Source organism: Colias philodice, chromosome 13 (assembly GCF_061535455.1).
Source record: "Colias philodice isolate Cphi_HAF_F1 chromosome 13, ilColPhil1 Martin Lab GWU primary, whole genome shotgun sequence".
In the NCBI taxonomy this organism is placed as follows: Eukaryota; Metazoa; Arthropoda; class Insecta; order Lepidoptera; family Pieridae; genus Colias; species Colias philodice.
In genome coordinates this window covers 3,365,594-3,377,044 of record NC_143098.1, presented here as the reverse complement: position 1 = coordinate 3,377,044, position 11,451 = coordinate 3,365,594, and positions in this window count along the sequence as shown.

The following is an 11,451-nucleotide window of genomic DNA, read 5'->3' as shown; positions in this document are numbered from 1 at the left end:
CAGTGTATTATAAACTTCATCCTTTAAGAATATAACTCCGAATTTAAATTACTTATTGCGAAAAAACACAATTTTCTAAAAATTAACCAAACAAAAGTGTTGATTCGATGCAGCACCTATGTATAGATCATCACCATCACCAGCATGTATAGATCATCTATTACTGTCATTAATGTAGAATGTAGATAGAGTCGTACTGTCTGCGAATAATTATGTGTCCTAGATTAAGCGTAAAAAAACTCTTGACTTGTTTTAATGTAGCGCCTACCTGCTAATATAAATAATACCTAGTAATAATACCTAGTACTATCATTAGTAGTTTATCACTCGTACTGTCTACGCAAATATATAGAGAAAGCGTAGAGATTGTAAAGTGTGTCTAGTCACTAGTAAAATGTAAAAAAGATTCCCCTCTTGTTAGACACGTGTTTGGACTTAACGATGCAGCCCTCGGGCGAGTTCCACTCTTAGTGCCAAGTGCTTCAATTACACTTCATTTGTCTTTTTCTTTCGATTATTTTTTTTTATAAAAAATATTTTTTCAAACACATTTTTCGGCTATTTGGATTAAATATTTACTGATCCAAATTCATGTGTCTAACATATTTAAATTTTAAAGTGAAACTTTTATTACATCGTCTCTAACTTTTTGGTCTGTGTAGCGCGTATCGCGGCTGCCGAGTAGGTCTGCCGAGTAGGTATACCTACTCGGCAGCCGACCGTCACGCGACATGCGCTACACAAAGCAGTGTTCGGAACCGTTCGAACAGTTTCACTTTTACCGTGGTTTCATAAAACCACACAACATTTTTTTTTGGTTATATGATTAGTAACTCAGGCCCCGGAACCACAGACACAATAGAAAATCTATTGTGTCTGGGACCGATCGGGCCGCTTGGGGCTCAAGGGGTTAAATCATATATGAGGCTTCCTAATTTTTTGTTCTGTTTCAGGTGGCATAATTTGTTGTCTTTAGGTGCATTATACAACAACTATTTTAGCATTATACAGCAACTATTTTTATTTCCTTATGTTTTGTTTGAGACGTGCAAGAGATCTTCATAAATCTCTCTGTTTTACTGTTTGGTATTACTTTTGCGAAAAAAAAAAAAGGTCACCCTTCCGTGTTACATCGAAAATCACACTCTACTAGGAACCAAATATTATAGGGTACGGTAAATATTATACGGTTTCTTGAAAAACCATATACCTTATAAAATAACATTGAATTTTATGTTGACAAATCAATTATATACATATTTTATCTTGAATTATGATCATTTTAACGATGTAATCTTATTATAATTAAACACATTTTTCATAACTCGTACGGCAATTTCATGAAATTAAAGACAAAGAATTCATATAACAGTGTTCTGGGAAAACTCGATACAATTTTTACAGTTATTAATAAATGGTATTGAAATTCATGAAACTCATTTAATCGAAATAATTTTGATGCGTGAGAAAATATATTAAACAAATATTACAGAAAAGAATTAAATGAACTTTTGAAAAATTATCATGTATTCGATCTTTCACAGATCACAAATAATTTACTTTTTATACTTAGGTTAAACTTTTTACCTTACTTAAAGCATGATATTATGTTTAGCAAAAGTTCTAGTTAACAGAAAATTTTATAATTTATATTTTTCAGTTACAAAACGAATGTTGCATGATTTATGTATTCATGAAATCTTATATATAAAATTCTCGTGTCACAATGTTAGTCTGCATACTCCTCCGAAACGGGTGGACCGATTCTCATGAAATTTTCTGTGCATATCGGGTAAGTCAAAGAATCGGCCAACATCTATTTTTCATATGTACCACGGGCGAAGCCGGGGCGGACAGCTAGTCATTATAAATTATAATGTTCGATGAAATCCTATCACGTATTCGCCATTCCCTGTTTTTGCCATAAAATTTATCTGAGCTATTTTTTACTTGAATTAAATTCCAATTATTTAAATACTGACCTTTGGACATTTATATTCACTTCGATGCAAAGAAATAGTTTTAATTGGAGCCGTTTCGAAGCTCGTAAGTCTTTTAATTAAAATTTTCAACTTTTTAAATTTTAAAATGAGATGATGGGTTGGGATTCTATCTAGGCATCTAGTATAGACATTTTCCACAATGATTCCATATACACTATTTTAGTTTAATTCAAGTTTTTGTTATGAATAAGGTGATGCCTGCCCAGGTGAAGATTCAGGACCACACTGCCAGATTATGTTGCAAATAAATATTAAAAATAACAAATTCATCGTATTGTAAAGAACGAGTTAGATACTTATCTTATTCAAATTTCATTCAAAATCCCGCTGGTCAAATCTGCAGTAAAAATAATTGTTAAGTGATAAATTGTAATTTAATATTGATGTGATATAATTACGACAAGGCCACGTGCCACAAACCATTCGGCATTTCCAGAGCATCGTAATTTAGTCGAGCCAGCAAACATATTACACAACTTATTATTAACATCACCCTAAATAAAATTAGTATAATTTTCCCCGGGCGAACTTCCGCTCTTGAAACTTTGCCTAATTATATTAATGGTAAAAAATTCCTCCAGAAGTTTAAGATAAACCGCAATATCCCAAGAACTTGGGAATAAGTTTATGATTTACTGGATACAAACTTGAATGTGTGCTTCGTAATTTTACTTGTGCGTGCGTTGTTTCGGAATTTACTGTCAGAATTCCATCTAGATAATAATTAGGTTATCAATTTCCTCGTAATTATAGAAGTTTTGGCTCTGTTGTTTATACCCGACCTTTTGAAATAACAACCCTTTATTATTATTAATGAGATGAAATTTTGCAGGTTGTATTTGAACATATATTTACATGATGATATGATAACTCAGGCAAAATAAATACCAGATGTTTGTGAAAAGTTGTAGGATGAAAGTCTTTAAGTTTAGGATGAAAAGTTTTAGGATGTAGTCTTTTACTGATACAGGTTAAATGGTGACAAATATGAGGTTTCTTGTTCTTCAATCAAGGTCTTTAAGTAGGTCTTTAAGGTACAATGGAATTTACACCTTCTTAAAAAATCATTTCGTTGCATAGGGAATGATGAACATTTGAACAGTGTTCAAATAATCCTAGGTCTATCCTAATTCTTATCTGGTTTATGATTGGTACTTCCACTCTTACGAGTTAGGATCATATTTTAACGCAGATTATTTAAAAAAACTTTCTGTCACATGATGTCTCACAAATGTTTAGGCGCATGCAGGAATGAACATGAATCCACAAAAAGCTACTCCGAACATCAAAATTATAAACGAGAATAATTACGGTGATAAACTTAACGACCAAGAGATGGTTGTCATAACATTAAAAGCAAAATATGGTACGCAATAAATACAAGTCAGGTGAGTACAATGGGAATGAATTATTAATTTCTTCAGATGAACATTATAATGAGAGTGGCTCGGTTTAATTAAGCAGGACGTGTAAATATTTTGGATGAGGTAGAACTTCTATTATGTACCTAGTGACAAAGAATCCCCTTTTGCCGTGAAATGGAACTCAACGTTTTTAGTAGGGGACTGTAAATGTTTAGGCAAAGTTACCAGTGGCAGGTATAATTTGATTTCATTTGAGGGAGTGGTTGATTATAAATTTAATTTATGTGACGACGTCAAGAGGCCTGCTTGTTATTCGTGGCGCGTGCGATTTATTGACTATCCGCTGACGAGGCTGGTGACATGTTTATCGGTTCAACGTTTTTGGCTGTGCTTGAATGGAGTACGCAATAAGCGTGCAAGTTTCGATATAGCACTATAACACATAGTGGGTTATGAAATTACTTTAACGCTTCGAGTTACGAACTTGTTTGAAAGTTAAACATCTGAAGTGAAGGCGTGAAATATTAATCCTTATATAATCACATAATGTTTATGTTTGTTACTTCTACTTATTGTGTACAGGTCTCTATCCAAAAAAAGATCTGATAATTATTATTACTGTAATAAAAAAGTGAATTGAATTCTAGGAACTTTCATAGAATATATTTTTATTTAAATATTAATAAAGCCATGTGTGGGCGTTGAATAAAGCGAGGTAATTGAAGATACAACTTGTGAAAATATACTATGAAACTTCTTAAATAATACTCATAATCGTTTTAAAACCAATGTAATTAAAATATTATCTAACGTACCTAACACATTTTAATCATGCACACACACACACATATATACACACAAACATACCCAAACGCACGCACGCACTCACCCACACACACAACTCACCACTCTTTAATAAGTTACTGTTTTAAATATACATATAATTGATAATAATTGTAAAACTCGTAATTGGCGTATTGTATCATAGATATAAGTAGAGTAAGTCAAACTGTAAGCTGTGTAGTTTTCAAAATAAATAAATAAATAAATATCCAAAATCACGATCAATAAAAAGTAATAAAATAGTCACAGTATCTGCAATCGTAATATTATGTATTTCAAATCCTTTGGCGCGAGTTTCAGCACCTTCAGATATCTCAAGGGGTGTTCCGGCTACAGAGTGTGAAGTATCGTCGATTTTGTACACGAATCGTCTGTGCAAACGACGGAAAGTACCCATATTTTATTTAAACATATTACTTTTGATTTTTCTATTACGAAAAAATGACAGCGTACAAGTATGGAAATTATTCCACCGTTTATAGAAATTTTAATGTCATCATCAATCAATCATCATGTATTCCAAAGAAGATACTCATAACATTTTTACGATATTTTTCCTATATCGTATACCTATAATCTGTCAATCGGTATAATCTAAATCAGAAGGATGGGATCACTCAGCTATATTTGATATGCCTAGAAGTATTCTACGAAACAGGCATATTAAAAATTAAAAAGTCCTTATCGAACTGAGAAAAGATTTGATCAACCTATTATTCGTGATATTATATTGAAATGGAAGTTATTATCTTGTGAGGATGGAAAACACGTCACTTCCAGCTTATTTATCCTACGGAAAGAAAGTATCGCTTTTACCATACTATAGACATACATACCTACAGAAAAGCGCCAAACATTCCCCGTAATTATCAACCGAAACGCAGTGATGTTGCGGTTGTCGCTTTCCGCAAAGCCCCGAGAAATAATAGACGAAAACCATTTACTTGCGAAACCTAATAATGCTATGCTTTACCGATATTCCTGAAAATAGAGGCTTAATCCAATCCACAATAGATCTCCTGTTTTATGACTAGTTTTAGTATCACTGAGACATACAATTTGTCTTTAATTATAAAATTTCTAAGTTCTCTATTGAAAACATTACAAAGAATCTTGAACCCAACAACGCGAGACTAATCTAGATAAAAGAAGATAGCTAATCGAAGGCTACAGCCTACTTTGGGGTCGTTGCCCTGTGGAATAAATATTTAAAAATGTAATTATATTATTGTATAACGTAATTGATTCTGTTGGCGTCTCGAAAAATAATATCGTTGAACTCTTTGAAGTTCTTTACGTTTCAAATGATTTGATGAATGGATTAGGTTGCAAATTAACCTGCTTTATCTATACTAATATTATAAAGAGGAAAGGTTTGTATGTATGTATGTATGGTTTTCACGCATAAACTACTGGACCGATTTTGATGAAATTTGGCACAGATAATCTTTAGACCCTGAGAAAGAACATAGGCTATCTTTTATTGCGAAATATGTACCACGGGCGAAGACGGGGCGGACCGCTAGTTATTTATAAGAACAATAATAATAAAATCACAATGAACCACATTTCAAATCAAGCCTACGTAATTAAGCGTCAAAGGGAAACGAAATTAGTAAAAAAACAACCTGGAATGAAGTACTCGAAAGATAAAATGACAGCATTCTTAGCGCCGGCTTGCAACCTTCAAGTAAGTGTTCTCCAAAGTTTTACAAGGGCACACTAAATTCCGACTCAAAAGATGGCCTCCATACATAAATTTGAATTTGCACTTTATAATGAGACTAATTTACAACATTTGGAAAAGAATTCTTTAAAGCAAAGAGGAAGAGCCTCTACAATGTTATTCAGTCAATGCTTAAGTATATTTTCTTTTGTGTTTTGTTTTTTTATATAATAATAGCTGCTTGTCTTCGGCTCGAAGAAGTATACTTAAAGACTTGTCCACTTTTGACCTCGATTATTTTCTATTTCATGTACGTTTTACATTTTATAATAAATATCTGACAACATAATATATTATTGCTTTGCAAAGAACAATTATTAAGCTTCATATTTATAGATGTCGGGAAATTTCATAGCTTTTTATTAATATACGACCATTAACACGAATATTCTGAGACGTTTTGATTACTGAGAACTTGATCCAATTCATACCAAATTAACGTTCATCCATTATATTACGTTTGACTAATATAATATCAAAATATTCTAAAAATAAATATGTTTCTTAAACCTTAAATCTTATTAAGATACGAGTGCTATTTTTATATTCAAACATAATATTATCCAGTTTTTTATAATATAAGTACCTACTTACGTAAACTTAATTTTTGACTCGTAAAATCAGTTTATTATTATTTTAACCGACTTCAAAAAAAGGATGCAGTTTTGTCCGTAATATTTTTTTTAAGATATAGCCTGTATTCAGGTCTCGTGGGCTCACAATATTTTCACTAAAGCAAAACCTGATGAATGAAGTATAGTCCATTTGCAGCCCAACACGGCATAGCCATTTTCCTTCCTACAAATTATGAAGGAATGTAGTGAATGTTCCCAAATGTGCCTAGCCTACATACATGATTAATAGTTCACCATAATAAATTACAACGGCTCCAAATGAAATTTGCGTAACGCATTTCTGAGACCGTTATGATCTCCTAAACTCTCCCTTGATTACAAACTGATTGATTAAACGTGGCTAACAGCTGTTGCCCTGCAGCTTCCAGGATAGACTACGAAACTTCTCAAGGATATTACCCCTACATTATTATATTGTCATCATCTCATATGTAACATTAGTATGAATGTAATTGAAGTGTTAGGATCCTACTAATATGTACTTATTATAAATGCGAAAGTTAGTGAGGATGTTTGTTACTCTTACACGCAAATACTACTAAACCGATATAAATGAAATTTGGTATGTAGGTAGCTAAAGGTATAGGCTACTTTTTATCTTACAAGAACGGGAACTATACGGGTCTTTCTTTGAAAACGCGGGAAAAGGCGCGAGCGGAAATCTAGTGTGTAAGAAATCTCATTTTACAAGTACATACATAATTCTAAAATCATATACATAAATCATATACTAAATTTTCTGGTCTAATTGGCAAAAGATGTAATTAACCGATAACGTATTTGATTTTGTAATACGTAATATTATCAGCGTATTTTGGCAAAGGACGAAAAGTTTTATCCAATATTTCGAAAATCGTTTTAAATCTAATATAACTTAATTTTAACTTTGTTATCGCAGTCGTCAGTTGTATATCAAAGCTATGATCTAAAAAGCAAAAATGAAATAAACCTGACCTTACTACGTAATCATTTTCAGAACCAAAAACTATAAAGACATCCACCAAGTAATTCATTACGTACAATTAAAACTACATAAAATGCAATCATGAGCCATACCTCCATAAGTCCCAAGTCCAAACCTTAAAGGTGTATTTTCAAATAATTAAACCAAACCAACTTATTAACCACACGGAGCGACGATAATACCGTATTACGTACACCACTAGAACACCTAAGATCGTATCGCTTATACTCCCAAAAATCCTTCGTTACTCGTGGGCAATCCAGTGAGTGCTAGCGGCTTATCATAAATAACGTTTACTGCACAGTGGAGATGTGTTCAAATTGCTTTCACGTGATATATCCGAGACCAAGTACGTTTAACCGTATTGAATTTTTAACAGACGGTGCACGTCCCCGTAGCCTGTAGGTAGGTACCTCAGCGGCCGTAAAAGATAATTTAAATTGTAATTGGTCAGTCGTATGAAAACCGGGAAATGAGAATTATGAATAGAATATTTAATAATCAGTGTAGGATGTGGAAATGAAATTTTGATTAGATTATTAATTGTCACATTTTTTCTTTCAGCTTTTAGTCCGTAATAAAAAACGGGTCACAAGTATTTCTATCACCTTTTTACCGAAAAATAAGTTCGAATAGGAGCAGATATTATAAATTTATTTATTATAATTTAACTTCATTCTATCAGGATAAAATTCTCAGATTAAAATAATTAATTTACATTTAAGTACTAAAAGTCTCTCTAAATTAAAATCAACACGGTTTTATTATAATAATGAACTTCGTTTGGTGTGACCTAGTTTTTTGTGAATATTGTAAAAGAGAAATTACTTATTCTTTTCGTGATATTAATTAATTGTTACAAAATGTTTTAATAGAAGTTTATTCTATCCTATAGATACAATAAGTACATACTTTTCAAGACCTCACCTCCATAATAAGTACGTGAAAACAATCACAAAATAACGAAGAAACATTTTGCTCAACGGCAATGAATAAATAAAAGTGGCGGCTCTACAAAGGGGGTGTAACAAGGGGGACAAAAGAATAGCTCTTCGCATAACAACACACGCTTGAACTTGACAACGAGTCTCACCTTGTATCACATATGGGAATTAATTTTACCAAAACGAAAGTCATTAATACTTGACTCCGACTTTTAACGAATACAATGGAGATGAAATATTATACGCGAATACGACACCCTCGTTAAGTGTATGTAAATATTTCGTAGGCTAAATTTTCCAAGAAAGTTTAAAATTGTGTTTAGAATTAATGAAAGTCCTTAAAAACTGATTTATGAACATGTAACATTGTTGTAGATCCAAATTAAATGATTTGTCGTCAAAATTTCTACCTATTAAACTACCAAATTACATGTCCCCTGATCATCACTGATCAAGAATGGACAGCGATGCATTACATATATTTCGTTCACCTTTCGACATACTGATACTTCTGTCGTCGTTCTGACGTAAACGACAAAATGTATAGCAGCGATAACGCTCCGATATATCGCGCACTAGCTTGATTCGAACCAAGCGCTTGGATAAAAACTGCATATGATACAACCGTTGATAACCGACCCATCGTCAACGGTACGTCCATCCGTGTCGCCGGCCTCTGGCAACTTTCCAATGAAATGTTTTCACAAAAACTTCTCCCAACTTGTATTAGTTACCCGCAAAAACTTTCCGATACTATCTGCTTAGTCGAATTTTTCAATATACGATGCAAAAACTTCGCTCCCAGCATTTATTAGTCCGCTAGTTTGTAAGTGGCTATCAAATTCGAGTTAAACTACAGTTAGTCTTCGCTGAGGTTTTACTGGGCTGCTGTCGGTGCAAAGCTTTAGCGCTACCTACGTAAATATTATGAGTAAAAGTAAAAGTTCGGCTTATTTAGACAAATAATAAAAAATCGGTTTTGTTGTTACGAAAAACGTCGAGTTTAATCAGGTGCACAGCTTTTCGAATTATTTTTAAAGCATTTACTACAGAATCGTGAAATCAGAATTCACTACTTATTAACTATAAATTACTGATTGAATTTAAATATGTGATATCTGGTGCTTTATACAAAAATTGCGTACGCATTGGGGATTAAAATTTACCTTCATATTATATAATTAAAATTTTTCATTACTGCCACCATTACGGATCGTAATTAAAAATTCATATCAATAATTTGGCAATGATAAATATAAAATATGGTATTTAAAAGTAAACAAAATATGTTCTCGTTACAAGAGGTGCTGGATGGTAAAGCGGGGAAATGGGCCATTATATCCTAAATGTGCGAAGTGAAACACCGATAACAATCTGGATTTATAGTAATTTGCAATGTTAATGTTAATGGAATCGGTTTATAGCCTTCATCCAAATTATGGATGACACCTTTAAGTGACTAAAGAACTGGTTCACTCATTATATTATCAACTAGCTGTTCCCCGCGGTTTCATCCACATTGCTTCGCTGCTGTTGGTCTTAGCGTGATGATTATAGCTTTCCTCGATAAATGGGCTATCTAACACTGAAAGAATTTTCACCGAAATTCAAATCGAACCAGTAGTTCCAGAGATTAGCGCGTTCAAACAAACAAACTATTCAGCTTTATAATATTAGCATAGATGAATTGGATAATTTACAAATTGTGTGGAAAAATACCTTCTATCTAGAAACTTCTTCGCAATGGCCAGATAATGAATTTAGTATAACTTGACGTATAGATAGCATGTGAAACTATCTGCTCCGCTATCGTTTCGATTGTGTCGGATTTCCATCCCATCGGACTATAGATCGAAGGAATAGAAATTGTCTCTGAGTTTACACACTCGCGCTAGTGTATTATGCAGCAAGTGTTACCAATACTGTTTCTAGTCTCCGCTGGGATTCTGATACTGTGTAACAATGTCTATTATACATCACTCCTCTCAAGGCATCACTGATAAAGACAGATCTAGACAGCCGATAATTATAGAAAATAACTAGGATAAATAGGATAAACAACACTATGATTGATAAAAACTTATCAATAGATATAACAAAGATCACCTTGTATGTACCCCAATATATTATAGAGAAGTTACAATAGAATATCTTGAATAAAATATCATATTGACTCGGTTAATACGATATACCAAATATTTTCACCATACTCCATGTTAAGTCCTTTTTCCACGAACCATCGAACGACACGGTAGAAATAGTAACATTTTTTACATGTCATTCATGAAATTGCTTTTCAAAACAAAAGACCAGCAACAAAGGACCACTTGTCGTTGGCCTTTCGAAGAACGTTAACAATCACGTGTTTGTACGGCATAGGTACGTAAAATATTTATATATTTACGATATAAACATGAAAGATAATCAGTTTCATTACATTCACGTAGTGGTTTTCATCCAAATAAAATTGTAACTCAATGATTTGAGTAATTTAATCAAATCAACTTACGGACTGCAGAAGCACGTTTTATGAATAATTTTTCTTTTTATATTTATTAATCGTCTCGAAAACAATACAAATACAAACTTTTTTTCCTTTTTAAATGAATGAAATTGATTTACTTTCAATACGAACAAAACCTGTGCAATCATCAACCGAGTTGATTAGAACTTGTATTGAAATAAGCGGCACTGATAGTTAAAGTATTGCTTAGTCTCAACTAGCAACGCTTTGACTAATTCTTTGATCTTTCCATACTTTTCTGAAACATAGCATAACTCATACTATTCAAGCTTAGCCATTGTCTCGGAACTAAACATACATCTTAACTAGCTTTTTTGCGATTTCAAAGTAGTCAAAGAAAAGTAAAAGACATTATTTCAAGAGCCCTATAACTATCAAACTATGTGAAGACACAAAAATGACGACGTGAAAGAAAGACAAAAAAACACACCATCCCGTTATAATATTT